This window comes from Zophobas morio, unplaced genomic scaffold (genome assembly GCF_036711695.1).
Source record: "Zophobas morio isolate AGI-343-1 ecotype UQ-CSIRO unplaced genomic scaffold, CSIRO_AGI_Zmor_V1 ptg000026l, whole genome shotgun sequence".
NCBI classification, from domain to species: Eukaryota; Metazoa; Arthropoda; class Insecta; order Coleoptera; family Tenebrionidae; genus Zophobas; species Zophobas morio.
Window position 1 is genome coordinate 20,402 of NW_026972131.1, and position 15,548 is coordinate 35,949.

The following is a 15,548-nucleotide window of genomic DNA, read 5'->3' on the forward strand; positions in this document are numbered from 1 at the left end:
GAGAAACTATGATTCTTCGGTGGGAGTAACTATGATTCTTCGGTGGGAGTAACTATGATTTTTCGGTGGGAGTAACTATGATTCTTCGGTGGGAGAAACTATGATTCTTCGGTGGGAGTAACTATGATTCTTCGCTGGGAGTAACCATGATTCTTCGGTGGGAGTAACTATGATTCTTCGGTGGGAGTAACTATGATTCTTCGGTGGGAGTAACTATGATCCTTCGGTGGGAGTAAGTATGATTCTTCGGTGGGAGTAACTATTATTCTTCGGTGGGAGTAACTATGATTCTTCGGTGCTAGTAACTATGATTCTTCGGTGGGAGTAACTATGATTCTTCGGTGGGAATAACTATGATCCTTCGGTGGGGGTAACTTTGATTCTTCGGTGGGAGTAACTATGATTCTTCGGTGGGAGAAACTATGATTCTTCGGTGGGAGTAACTATGATTCTTCGCTGGGAGTAACTATGATTCTTCGGTGGGAGTAACTATGATTCTTCGGTGGGAGTAACTATGATTCTTCGGTGGGAGTAACTATGATTCTTCGGTGGGAGTAACTATGATTCTTCGGTGGGGGTAACTATGATTCTTCGGTGGGAGTAACTATGATTCTTCGGTGGGAGAAACTATGATTCTTCGGTGGGAGTAACTATGATTCTTCGCTGGGAGTAACTATGATTCTTCGGTGGGAGTAACTATGATTCTTCGGTGGGAGTAACTATGATTCTTCGGTGGGAGTAACTATGATTCTTCGGTGGGAGTAACTATGATTCTTCGGTGGGGGTAACTATGATTCTTCGGTGGGAGTAACTATGATTCTTCGGTGGGGGTAACTATGATTCTTCGGTGGGAGTAACTATGTTTCTTCGGTGGGAGTAACTATGATTCCTCGGTGGGAGTAACTATGATTCTTCGGTGGGAGTAACTATGATTTTTCGGTGGGAGTAACTATGATTCTTCGGTGGGAGTAACTATGATTCTTCGGTGGGAGTAACTATGATTCTTCGGTGGGAGTAACTATGATTCTTCGGTGGGAGTAACTATGATTCTTCGGTGGGAGTAACTATGATTCTTCGGTGGGAGTAACTATGATTCTTCGGACGGAGTAACTATGATTCTTCGGTGGGAGTAACTATGATTCTTCGGTGGGAGTAACTATGATTCTTCGGTGGGAGTAACTATGATTCTTCGATGGGAGTAACTATGATTCTTCGGTGGGAGTAACTATGATTCTTCGGTGGGAGTAACTATGATTCTTCGGTGGGAGTAACTATGATTCTTCGGTGGGAGTAACTATGATTCTTCGGTGGGAGTAACTATGATTCTTCGGTGGGAGTAACTATGATTCTTCGGTGGGAGTAACTATGATTCTTCGGAGGGAGTAACTATGATTCTTCGGTGGGAGTAACTATGATTCTTCGGTGGGAGTAACTATGATTCTTCGGTGGGAGTAACTATGATACTTCTGTGGGAGTAACTATGATTCTTCGGACGGAGTAACTATGATTCTTCGGTGGGAGTAACTATGATTCTTCGGTGGGAGTAACTATGATACTTCGGTGGGAGTAACTATGATTCTTCGATGGGAGTAACTATGATTCTTCGGTGGGAGTAACTATGATTCTTCGGTGGGAGTAACTATGATTCTTCGGTGGGAGTAACTATGATTCTTCGGACGGAGTAACTATGATTCTTCGGTGGGAGTAACTATGATTCTTCGGTGGGAGTAACTATGATTCTTCGGTGGGAGTAACTATGATTCTTCGGTGGGAGTAACTATGATTCTTCGGTGGGAGTAACTATGATACTTCTGTGGGAGTAACTATGATTCTTCGGACGGAGTAACTATGATTCTTCGGTGGGAGTAACTATGATTCTTCGGTGGGAGTAACTATGATACTTCGGTGGGAGTAACTATGATTCTTCGATGGGAGTAACTATGATTCTTCGGTGGGAGTAACTATGATTCTTCGGTGGGAGTAACTATGATTCTTCGGTGGGAGTAACTATGATTCTTCGGTGGGAGTAACTATGATACTTCGGTGGGAGTAACTATGATTCTTCGATGGGAGTAACTATGATTCTTCGGTGGGAGTAACTATGATTCTTCGGTGGGAGTAACTATGATTCTTCGGTGGGAGTAACTATGATTCTTCGGACGGAGTAACTATGATTCTTCGGTGGGAGTAACTATGATTCTTCGGTGGGAGTAACTATGATTCTTCTGTGGGAGTAACTATTATTCTTCGGTGGGAGTAACCATGATTCTTCGGTGCTAGTAACTATGATTCTTCGGTGGGAGTAACTATGATTCTTCGGTGGAGTAACTATGATTCTTCGGTGGGAGTAACTATGATTCTTCGGACGGAGTAACTATGATTCTTCGGTGGGAGTAACTATGATTCTTCGGTGGGAGTAACTATGATACTTCTGTGGGAGTAACTATGATTCTTCGGTGGGAGCAACTATGATTCTTCGGTGGTAGTAACTATGATACTTCGATGGGAGTAACTATGATTCTTCGGTGGGAGTAACTATGATTCTTCGGTGGGAGTAACTATGATTCTTCGGACGGAGTAACTATGATTCTTCGGTGGGAGTAACTATGATTCTTCGGTGGGAGTAACTATGATTCTTCGGTGGGAGTAACTATGATTCTTCGATGGGAGTAACTATGATTCTTCGGTGGGAGTAACTATGATTCTTCGGTGGGAGTAACTATGATTCTTCGGTGGGAGTAACTATGATTCTTCGGTGGGAGTAACTATGATTCTTCGGTGGGAGTAACTATGATTCTTCGGTGGGAGTAACTATGATTCTTCGGTGGGAGTAACTATGATTCTTCGGAGGGAGTAACTATGATTCTTCGGTGGGAGTAACTATGATTCTTCGGTGGGAGTAACTATGATTCTTCGGTGGGAGTAACTATGATACTTCTGTGGGAGTAACTATGATTCTTCGGACGGAGTAACTATGATTCTTCGGTGGGAGTAACTATGATTCTTCGGTGGGAGTAACTATGATACTTCGGTGGGAGTAACTATGATTCTTCGATGGGAGTAACTATGATTCTTCGGTGGGAGTAACTATGATTCTTCGGTGGGAGTAACTATGATTCTTCGGTGGGAGTAACTATGATTCTTCGGACGGAGTAACTATGATTCTTCGGTGGGAGTAACTATGATTCTTCGGTGGGAGTAACTATGATTCTTCGGTGGGAGTAACTATGATTCTTCGGTGGGAGTAACTATGATTCTTCGGTGGGAGTAACTATGATACTTCTGTGGGAGTAACTATGATTCTTCGGACGGAGTAACTATGATTCTTCGGTGGGAGTAACTATGATTCTTCGGTGGGAGTAACTATGATACTTCGGTGGGAGTAACTATGATTCTTCGATGGGAGTAACTATGATTCTTCGGTGGGAGTAACTATGATTCTTCGGTGGGAGTAACTATGATTCTTCGGTGGGAGTAACTATGATTCTTCGGACGGAGTAACTATGATTCTTCGGTGGGAGTAACTATGATTCTTCGGTGGGAGTAACTATGATTCTTCTGTGGGAGTAACTATTATTCTTCGGTGGGAGTAACCATGATTCTTCGGTGCTAGTAACTATGATTCTTCGGTGGGAGTAACTATTATTCTTCGGTGGGAGTAAGTATGATTCTTCGGTGGGAGTAACTATGATTCTTCGGTGGGAGTAACTATTATTCTTCGGTGGGAGTAACTATGATTCTTCGATGGGAGTAACTATGATTCTTCGGTGGGAGTAACTATGATTCTTCTGTGGGAGTAACTATGATTCTTCGGTGGGAGTAACTATGATTCTTCGGTGGGAGTAACTATGATTCTTCGGTGGGAGTAACTATGATTCTTCGGTGGGAATAACTATGATTCTTCGGTGGGGGTAACTATGATTCTTCGGTGGGAGTAACTATGATTCTTCGGTGGAAGTAACTATGATTCTTCGGTGGGAGTAACTATGATTCTTCGGTGGGAGTAACTATGATTCTTCGGTGGGAGTAACTATGATTCTTCGGTGGGAGTAACTATGATTCTTCGGTGGGAGTAACTATGATTCTTCGGTGGGAGTAACTATGATTCTTCGGAGGGAGTAACTATGATTCTTCGGTGGGAGTAACTATGATTCTTCGGTGGGAGTAACTATGATTCTTCGGTGGGAGTAACTATGATACTTCTGTGGGAGTAACTATGATTCTTCGGACGGAGTAACTATGATTCTTCGGTGGGAGTAACTATGATTCTTCGGTGGGAGTAACTATGATACTTCGGTGGGAGTAACTATGATTCTTCGATGGGAGTAACTATGATTCTTCGGTGGGAGTAACTATGATTCTTCGGTGGGAGTAACTATGATTCTTCGGTGGGAGTAACTATGATTCTTCGGACGGAGTAACTATGATTCTTCGGTGGGAGTAACTATGATTCTTCGGTGGGAGTAACTATGATTCTTCGGTGGGAGTAACTATGATTCTTCGGTGGGAGTAACTATGATTCTTCGGTGGGAGTAACTATGATACTTCTGTGGGAGTAACTATGATTCTTCGGACGGAGTAACTATGATTCTTCGGTGGGAGTAACTATGATTCTTCGGTGGGAGTAACTATGATACTTCGGTGGGAGTAACTATGATTCTTCGATGGGAGTAACTATGATTCTTCGGTGGGAGTAACTATGATTCTTCGGTGGGAGTAACTATGATTCTTCGGTGGGAGTAACTATGATTCTTCGGACGGAGTAACTATGATTCTTCGGTGGGAGTAACTATGATTCTTCGGTGGGAGTAACTATGATTCTTCTGTGGGAGTAACTATTATTCTTCGGTGGGAGTAACCATGATTCTTCGGTGCTAGTAACTATGATTCTTCGGTGGGAGTAACTATTATTCTTCGGTGGGAGTAAGTATGATTCTTCGGTGGGAGTAACTATGATTCTTCGGTGGGAGTAACTATTATTCTTCGGTGGGAGTAACTATGATTCTTCGATGGGAGTAACTATGATTCTTCGGTGGGAGTAACTATGATTCTTCTGTGGGAGTAACTATGATTCTTCGGTGGGAGTAACTATGATTCTTCGGTGGGAGTAACTATGATTCTTCGGTGGGAGTAACTATGATTCTTCGGTGGGAATAACTATGATTCTTCGGTGGGGGTAACTATGATTCTTCGGTGGGAGTAACTATGATTCTTCGGTGGGAGTAACTATGATTCTTCGGTGGGAGTAACTATGATTCTTCGGTGGGAGTAACTATGATTCTTCGGTGGGAGTAACTATGATTCCTCGGTGGGAGTAACTATGATTCTTCGGTGGGAGTAACTATGATTTTTCGGTGGGAGTAACTATGATTCTTCGGTGGGAGTAACTATGATTCTTCGGTGGGAGTAACTATGATTCTTCGGTGGGAGTAACTATGATTCTTCGGTGGGAGTAACTATGATTCTTCGGTGGGAGTAACTATGATTCTTCGGTGGGAGTAACTATGATTCTTCGGTGGGGGTAACTATGATTCTTCGGTGGGAGTAACTATGATTCTTCGGTGGGAGTAACTATGATTCTTCGGTGGGGGTAACTATGATTCTTCGGTGGGAGTAACTATGATCCTTCGGTGGGAGTAACTATGATTCCTCGGTGGGAGTAACTATGATTCTTCGGTGGTGGTAACTATGATTCTTCGATGGGAGTAACTATGATTCTTCGGTGGGGGTAACTATGATTCTTCTGTGGAGTAACTATTATTCTTCGGTGGGAGTAACCATGATTCTTCGGTGCTAGTAACTATGATTCTTCGGTGGGAGTAACTATGATTCTTCGGTGGGAGTAACTATGATTCTTCGGTTGGAGTAACTATGATACTTCTGTGGGAGTAACTATGATTCTTCGGACGGAGTAACTATGATTCTTCGGTGGGAGTAACTATGATTCTTCGGTGGGAGTAACTATGATACTTCGGTGGGAGTAACTATGATTCTTCGATGGGAGTAACTATGATTCTTCGGTGGGAGTAACTATGATTCTTCGGTGGGAGTAACTATGATTCTTCGGTGGGAGTAACTATGATTCTTCGGACGGAGTAACTATGATTCTTCGTGGGAGTAACTATGATTCTTCGGTGGGAGTAACTATGATTCTTCGGTGGGAGTAACTATGATTCTTCGGTGGTAGTAACTATGATTCTTCGATGGGAGTAACTATGATTCTTCGGTGGGAGTAACTATGATTCTTCGGTGGGAGTAACTATGATTCTTCGGCGGAGTAACTATGATTCTTCGGTGGGAGTAACTATGATTCTTCGGTGGGAGTAACTATGATTCTTCGGTGGGAGTAACTATGATTCTTCGATGGGAGTAACTATGATTCTTCGGTGGGAGTAACTATGATTCTTCGGTGGGAGTAACTATGATTTTTCGGTGGGAGTAACTATGATTCTTCGGTGGGAGTAACTATGATTCTTCGGTGGGAGTAACTATGATTCTTCGGTGGGAGTAACTATGATTTTTCGGTGGGAGTAACTATGATTCTTCGGTGGGAGTAACTATGATTCTTCGGTGGTAGTAACTATGATTCTTCGATGGGAGTAACTATGATTCTTCGGTGGGAGTAACTATGATTCTTCTGTGGGAGTAACTATTATTCTTCGGTGGGAGTAACTATGATTCTTCGGTGCTAGTAACTATGATTCTTCGGTGGGAGTAACTATGATTCTTCGGTGGGAGTAACTATGATTCTTCGGTGGGAGTAACTATGATTCTTCTGTGGGAGTAACTATGATTCTTCGGTGGGAGTAACTATGATTTTTCGGTGGGAGTAACCATGATTCTTCGGTGGGAGTAACTATGATTCTTCGGTGGGAGTAACTATGATTCTTCGGTGGGAGTAACTGTGATTCTTCGGTGGGAGTAACTATGATTCTTCGGTGGGAGAAACTATGATTCTTCGGTGGGAGTAACTATGATTCTTCGGTGGGAGTAACTATGATTTTTCGGTGGGAGTAACTATGATTCTTCGGTGGGAGAAACTATGATTCTTCGGTGGGAGTAACTATGATTCTTCGCTGGGAGTAACCATGATTCTTCGGTGGGAGTAACTATGATTCTTCGGTGGGAGTAACTATGATTCTTCGGTGGGAGTAACTATGATCCTTCGGTGGGAGTAACTATGATTCTTCGGTGGGAGTAACTATGATTCTTCGGTGGGAGTAACTATGATTCTTCGGTGGGAGTAACTATGATTCTTCGGACGGAGTAACTATGATTCTTCGGTGGGAGTAACTATGATTCTTCGGTGGGAGTAACTATGATTCTTCGGACGGAGTAACTATGATTCTTCGGTGGGAGTAACTATGATTCTTCGGTGGGAGTAACTATGATACTTCGGTGGGAGTAACTATGATTCTTCGATGGGAGTAACTATGATTCTTCGGTGGGAGTAACTATGATTCTTCGGTGGGAGTAACTATGATTCTTCGGTGGGAGTAACTATGATTCTTCGGACGGAGTAACTATGATTCTTCGGTGGGAGTAACTATGATTCTTCGGTGGGAGTAACTATGATTCTTCGGTGGGAGTAACTATGATTCTTCGGTGGGAGTAACTATGATTCTTCGGTGGGAGTAACTATGATACTTCTGTGGGAGTAACTATGATTCTTCGGACGGAGTAACTATGATTCTTCGGTGGGAGTAACTATGATTCTTCGGTGGGAGTAACTATGATACTTCGGTGGGAGTAACTATGATTCTTCGATGGGAGTAACTATGATTCTTCGGTGGGAGTAACTATGATTCTTCGGTGGGAGTAACTATGATTCTTCGGTGGGAGTAACTATGATTCTTCGGACGGAGTAACTATGATTCTTCGGTGGGAGTAACTATGATTCTTCGGTGGGAGTAACTATGATTCTTCTGTGGGAGTAACTATTATTCTTCGGTGGGAGTAACCATGATTCTTCGGTGCTAGTAACTATGATTCTTCGGTGGGAGTAACTATTATTCTTCGGTGGGAGTAAGTATGATTCTTCGGTGGGAGTAACTATGATTCTTCGGTGGGAGTAACTATTATTCTTCGGTGGGAGTAACTATGATTCTTCGATGGGAGTAACTATGATTCTTCGGTGGGAGTAACTATGATTCTTCTGTGGGAGTAACTATGATTCTTCGGTGGGAGTAACTATGATTCTTCGGTGGGAGTAACTATGATTCTTCGGTGGGAGTAACTATGATTCTTCGGTGGGAATAACTATGATTCTTCGGTGGGGGTAACTATGATTCTTCGGTGGGAGTAACTATGATTCTTCGGTGGGAGTAACTATGATTCTTCGGTGGGAGTAACTATGATTCTTCGGTGGGAGTAACTATGATTCTTCGGTGGGAGTAACTATGATTCCTCGGTGGGAGTAACTATGATTCTTCGGTGGGAGTAACTATGATTTTTCGGTGGGAGTAACTATGATTCTTCGGTGGGAGTAACTATGATTCTTCGGTGGGAGTAACTATGATTCTTCGGTGGGAGTAACTATGATTCTTCGGTGGGAGTAACTATGATTCTTCGGTGGGAGTAACTATGATTCTTCGGTGGGAGTAACTATGATTCTTCGGTGGGGGTAACTATGATTCTTCGGTGGGAGTAACTATGATTCTTCGGTGGGAGTAACTATGATTCTTCGGTGGGGGTAACTATGATTCTTCGGTGGGAGTAACTATGATCCTTCGGTGGGAGTAACTATGATTCCTCGGTGGGAGTAACTATGATTCTTCGGTGGTGGTAACTATGATTCTTCGATGGGAGTAACTATGATTCTTCGGTGGGGGTAACTATGATTCTTCTGTGGGAGTAACTATTATTCTTCGGTGGGAGTAACCATGATTCTTCGGTGCTAGTAACTATGATTCTTCGGTGGGAGTAACTATGATTCTTCGGTGGGAGTAACTATGATTCTTCGGTGGGAGTAACTATGATACTTCTGTGGGAGTAACTATGATTCTTCGGACGGAGTAACTATGATTCTTCGGTGGGAGTAACTATGATTCTTCGGTGGGAGTAACTATGATACTTCGGTGGGAGTAACTATGATTCTTCGATGGGAGTAACTATGATTCTTCGGTGGGAGTAACTATGATTCTTCGGTGGGAGTAACTATGATTCTTCGGTGGGAGTAACTATGATTCTTCGGACGGAGTAACTATGATTCTTCGGTGGGAGTAACTATGATTCTTCGGTGGGAGTAACTATGATTCTTCGGTGGGAGTAACTATGATTCTTCGGTGGTAGTAACTATGATTCTTCGATGGGAGTAACTATGATTCTTCGGTGGGAGTAACTATGATTCTTCGGTGGGAGTAACTATGATTCTTCGGACGGAGTAACTATGATTCTTCGGTGGGAGTAACTATGATTCTTCGGTGGGAGTAACTATGATTCTTCGGTGGGAGTAACTATGATTCTTCGATGGGAGTAACTATGATTCTTCGGTGGGAGTAACTATGATTCTTCGGTGGGAGTAACTATGATTTTTCGGTGGGAGTAACTATGATTCTTCGGTGGGAGTAACTATGATTCTTCGGTGGGAGTAACTATGATTCTTCGGTGGGAGTAACTATGATTTTTCGGTGGGAGTAACTATGATTCTTCGGTGGGAGTAACTATGATTCTTCGGTGGTAGTAACTATGATTCTTCGATGGGAGTAACTATGATTCTTCGGTGGGAGTAACTATGATTCTTCTGTGGGAGTAACTATTATTCTTCGGTGGGAGTAACTATGATTCTTCGGTGCTAGTAACTATGATTCTTCGGTGGGAGTAACTATGATTCTTCGGTGGGAGTAACTATGATTCTTCGGTGGGAGTAACTATGATTCTTCTGTGGGAGTAACTATGATTCTTCGGTGGGAGTAACTATGATTTTTCGGTGGGAGTAACCATGATTCTTCGGTGGGAGTAACTATGATTCTTCGGTGGGAGTAACTATGATTCTTCGGTGGGAGTAACTGTGATTCTTCGGTGGGAGTAACTATGATTCTTCGGTGGGAGAAACTATGATTCTTCGGTGGGAGTAACTATGATTCTTCGGTGGGAGTAACTATGATTTTTCGGTGGGAGTAACTATGATTCTTCGGTGGGAGAAACTATGATTCTTCGGTGGGAGTAACTATGATTCTTCGCTGGGAGTAACCATGATTCTTCGGTGGGAGTAACTATGATTCTTCGGTGGGAGTAACTATGATTCTTCGGTGGGAGTAACTATGATCCTTCGGTGGGAGTAAGTATGATTCTTCGGTGGGAGTAACTATTATTCTTCGGTGGGAGTAACTATGATTCTTCGGTGCTAGTAACTATGATTCTTCGGTGGGAGTAACTATGATTCTTCGGTGGGAATAACTATGATTCTTCGGTGGGGGTAACTTTGATTCTTCGGTGGGAGTAACTATGATTCTTCGGTGGGAGAAACTATGATTCTTCGGTGGGAGTAAATATGACTCTTCGGTGGGGGTAACTATGATTCTTCGGTGGGAGTAACTATGATTCTTCGGTGGGAGTAACTATGATTCTTCGGTGGGGGTAACTATGATTCTTCGGTGGGAGTAACTATTATTCTTCGGTGGGAGTAACCATGATTCTTCGGTGCTAGTAACTATGATTCTTCGGTGGGAGTAACTATGATTCTTCTGTGGGAGTAACTATGATTCTTCGATGGGAGTAACTATGATTCTTCGGTGGGGGTAACTATGATTCTTCTGTGGGAGTAACTATTATTCTTCGGTGGGAGTAACCATGATTCTTCGGTGGGAGTAACTATGATTCTTCGGTGGGAGTAACTATGATTCTTCGGTGGGAGTAACTATGATTCTTCGGTGGGAGTAACTATGATTCTTCGGTGGGGGTAACTATGATTCTTCGGTGGGAGTAACTATGATTCTTCGGTGGGAGTAACTATGATTCTTCGGTGGGGGTAACTATGATTCTTCGGTGGGAGTAACTATGATTCTTCGGTGGGAGTAACTATGATTCTTCGGTGGGAGTAACTATGATTCTTCGGTGGTGGTAACTATGATTCTTCGATGGGAGTAACTATGATTCTTCGGTGGGGGTAACTATGATTCTTCTGTGGGAGTAACTATTATTCTTCGGTGGGAGTAACCATGATTCTTCGGTGCTAGTAACTATGATTCTTCGGTGGGAGTAACTATGATTCTTCGGTGGGAGTAACTATGATTCTTCGGTGGGAGTAACTATGATTCTTCTGTGGGAGTAACTATGATTCTTCGGTGGGAGTAACTATGATTCTTCGGTGGTAGTAACTATGATTCTTCGATGGGAGTAACTATGATTCTTCGGTGGGAGTAACTATGATTCTTCGGTGGGAGTAACTATGATTCTTCGGACGGAGTAACTATGATTCTTCGGTGGGAGTAACTATGATTCTTCGGTGGGAGTAACTATGATTCTTCGGTGGGAGTAACTATGATCCTTCGGTGGGAGTAACTATGATTCTTCGGTGGGAGTAACTATGATTCTTCGGTGGGAGTAACTATGATTCTTCGGTGGGAGTAACTATGATTCTTCGGTGGGAGTAACTATGATTCTTCGGTGGGAGTAACTATGATTCTTCGGTGGGAGTAACTATGATTCTTCGGAGGGAGTAACTATGATTCTTCGGTGGGAGTAACTATGATCCTTCGGTGGGAGTAACAATGATTCTTCGGTGGGAGTAACTATGATTCTTCGGTGGGAGTAACCATGATTCTTCGGTCGGAGTAACTATGATTCTTCGGTGGGAGTAACTATGATTCTTCGGTGGGAGTAATTATGGTTCTTCGGTGGGAGTAACTATGATTCTTCGGTGGGAGTAACTATGATTCTTCGGTGGGAGTAACTATGATTCTTCGGTGGGAGTAACTATGATTCTTCGGTGGGAGTAACTATGATTCTTCGGTGGGAGTAACTATGATTCTTCGGTGGGAGTAACTATGATTCTTCGGTGGGAGTAACTATGATTCTTCGGTGGGAGTAACAATGATTCTTCGGTGGGAGTAACTATGATTCTTCGGTGGGAGTAACTATGATTCTTCGGTGGGAGTAACTATGATTCTTCGGTGGGAGTAAATATGACTCTTCGGTGGGGGTAACTATGATTCTTCGGTGGGAGTAACTATGATTCTTCGGTGGGAGTAACTATGATTCTTCGGTGGTGGTAACTATGATTCTTCGATGGGAGTAACTATGATTCTTCGGTGGGAGTAACTATGATTCTTCTGTGGGAGTAACTATTATTCTTCGGTGGGAGTAACTATGATTCTTCGGTGCTAGTAACTATGATTCTTCGGTGGGAGTAACTATGATTCTTCGGTGGGAGTAACTATGATTCTTCGGTGGGAGTAACTATGATTCTTCTGTGGGAGTAACTATGATTCTTCGGTGGGAGTAACTATGATTTTTCGGTGGGAGTAACTATGATTCTTCGGTGGGAGTAACTATGATTCTTCGGTGGGAGTAACTATGATTCTTCGGTGGTAGTAACTATGATTCTTCGATGGGAGTAACTATGATTCTTCGGACGGAGTAACTATGATTCTTCGGTGGGAGTAACTATGATTCTTCGGTGGGAGTAACTATGATTCTTCGGTGGGAGTAACTATGATTCTTCGATGGGAGTAACTATGATTCTTCGGTGGGAGTAACTATGATTCTTCGGTGGGAGTAACTATGATTCTTCGGTGGGAGTAACTATGATTCTTCGGTGGGAGTAACTATGATTCTTCGGTGGGAGTAACTATGATTCTTCGGTGGGAGTAACTATGATTCTTCGGTGGGAGTAACTATGACTCTTCGGTGGGGGTAACTATGATTCTTCGGTGGGAGTAACTATGATTCTTCGGTGGGAGTAACTATGATTCTTCGGTGGTGGTAACTATGATTCTTCGATGGGAGTAACTATGATTCTTCGGTGGGAGTAACTATGATTCTTCTGTGGGAGTAACTATTATTCTTCGGTGGGAGTAACTATGATTCTTCGGTGCTAGTAACTATGATTCTTCGGTGGGAGTAACTATGATTCTTCGGTGGGAGTAACTATGATTCTTCGGTGGGAGTAACTATGATTCTTCTGTGGGAGTAACTATGATTCTTCGGTGGGAGTAACTATGATTTTTCGGTGGGAGTAACTATGATTCTTCGGTGGGAGTAACTATGATTCTTCGGTGGGAGTAACTATGATTCTTCGGTGGGAGTAACTATGATTCTTCGGTGGGAGTAACTATGATCCTTCGGTGGGAGTAACCATGATTCTTCGGTGGGAGTAACCATGATTCTTCGGTGGGAGTAACCATGATTCTTCGGTGGGTGTAACTATGATCCTTCGGTGGGAGTAACTATGATTCTTCGGTGGGAGTAACTATGATTCTTCGGTGGGAGTAACTATGATTCTTCGGTGGGAGTAACTATGATTCTTCGGTGGGAGTAACTATGATTCTTCGGTGGGAGTAACTATGATTCTTCGGTGGGAGTAACTATGATTCTTCGGTGGGAGTAACTATGATTCTTCGGTGGGAGTAACTATGATCCTTCGGTGGGAGTAACTATGATTCTTCGGTGGGAGTAACTATGATTCTTCGGTGGGAGTAACTATGATTCTTCGGTGGGAGTAACTATGATTCTTCGGTGGTAGTAACTATGATTCTTCGATGGGAGTAACTATGATTCTTCGGACGGAGTAACTATGATTCTTCGGTGGGAGTAACTATGATTCTTCGGTGGGAGTAACTATGATTCTTCGATGGGAGTAACTATGATTCTTCGGTGGGAGTAACTATGATTCTTCGGTGGGAGTAACTATGATTCTTCGGTGGGAGTAACTATGATTCTTCGGTGGGAGTAACTATGATTCTTCGGTGGGAGTAACTATGATTCTTCGGTGGGGTATCATATGACGCGGAATTTCCTCAGGATTACGATTCCATATTCGCTTTTGCCGGATCTCTTCAATTAAGCGAGAAAAATGCAAATTTGTCTGGGGGGAAGTAACTATGACTATGTACTTCAAAGGACGATTCTCGATAAACCAAGGTAGTTATCGAAGAGGTGAAAGCGGATTTGACTTCTGCGGCCCGAAATCTACAAGAAAATGTATTAAGTGAAATTTCGAATATTTTGTTGAAAATTGGTAGAAAATTGAGGTCATTTTGCATATTTTTGAACATTTCAAAGGACGATTCTGGGAAAACCATTGGAGTTATCGAAGAAATGAAAACGGATATGGCTTCTGCGGCCCGAAATGTGCAAGAAAATGTATTAAGTGAAATTTCGAAAATTTTGTTAAAAATTGGTAGAAAATTGAGGTCATTTTGCATATTTTTGAATATTTCAAAGGACGATTCTGGGAAAACCATTGAAGTTATCGAAGAAATGAAAACGGATATGGCTTCTGCGGCCCGAAATGTGCAAGAAAATGTATTAAGTGAAATTTCGAAAATTTTGTTAAAAATTGATGGGAAATTGAGGTCATTTTGCATATTTTTGAATATTTCAAAGGACGACTCTGGGGAAACCATTGACGCAATCGAAGAAATGAAAACGGTTATGGCTTCTGCGGCCCGAAATGTGCAAGAAAATATATTAAGTGAAATTTCGAAAATTTTGTTAAAAATTGATGGGAAATTGAGGTCATTTTGCATATTTTTGAATATTTCAAAGGACGATTCTGGGAAAACCATTGAAGTTATCGAAGAAATGAAAACGGATATGACTACTGTGGCGAAAAAGGACGAAAAAGGATACTAAGAACGAAAAAGGACGAAGATGGACGAAAGAGGACGAAAAAAGTCGAAAAAGGACATAAAACGGCGAAAAAGGACGAAGACGGACGAAAAAGGATAAAAGGGACGAAAAAGGACGGAAAAGAACGAAAAAGAAACCAAAAATGAAGAGAAGGGCAAAAAGGGTAAAGAGAATTTTGGAGGGGAGTAACTATGATTCTTCGGTGGGAGTAACTATGATTCTTCGGTGGGAGTAACTATGATTTTTCGGTGGGAGTAACTATGATTCTTCGGTGGGAGTAAGTATGATTCTTCGGTGGGAGTAACTATGATTCTTCGGTGGGAGTAACTATTATTCTTCGGTGGGAGTAACTATGATTCTTCGATGGGAGTAACTATGATTCTTCGGTGGGAGTAACTATGATTCTTCTGTGGGAGTAACTATGATTCTTCGGTGGGAGTAACTATGATTCTTCGGTGGGAGTAACTATGATTCTTCGGTGGGAGTAACTATGATTCTTCGGTGGGAATAACTATGATTCTTCGGTGGGGGTAACTATGATTCTTCGGTGGGGGTAACTTTGATTCTTCGGTGGGAGTAACTATGATTCTTCGGTGGGAGTAACTATGATTCTTCGGTGGGAGTAACTATGATTCTTCGGTGGGAGTAACTGTGATTCTTCGGTGGGAGTAACTATGATTCTTCGGTGGGAGTAACTATGATTCTTCGGTGGGAGAAACTATGATTCTTCGGTGGGAGTAACTATGATTCTTCGG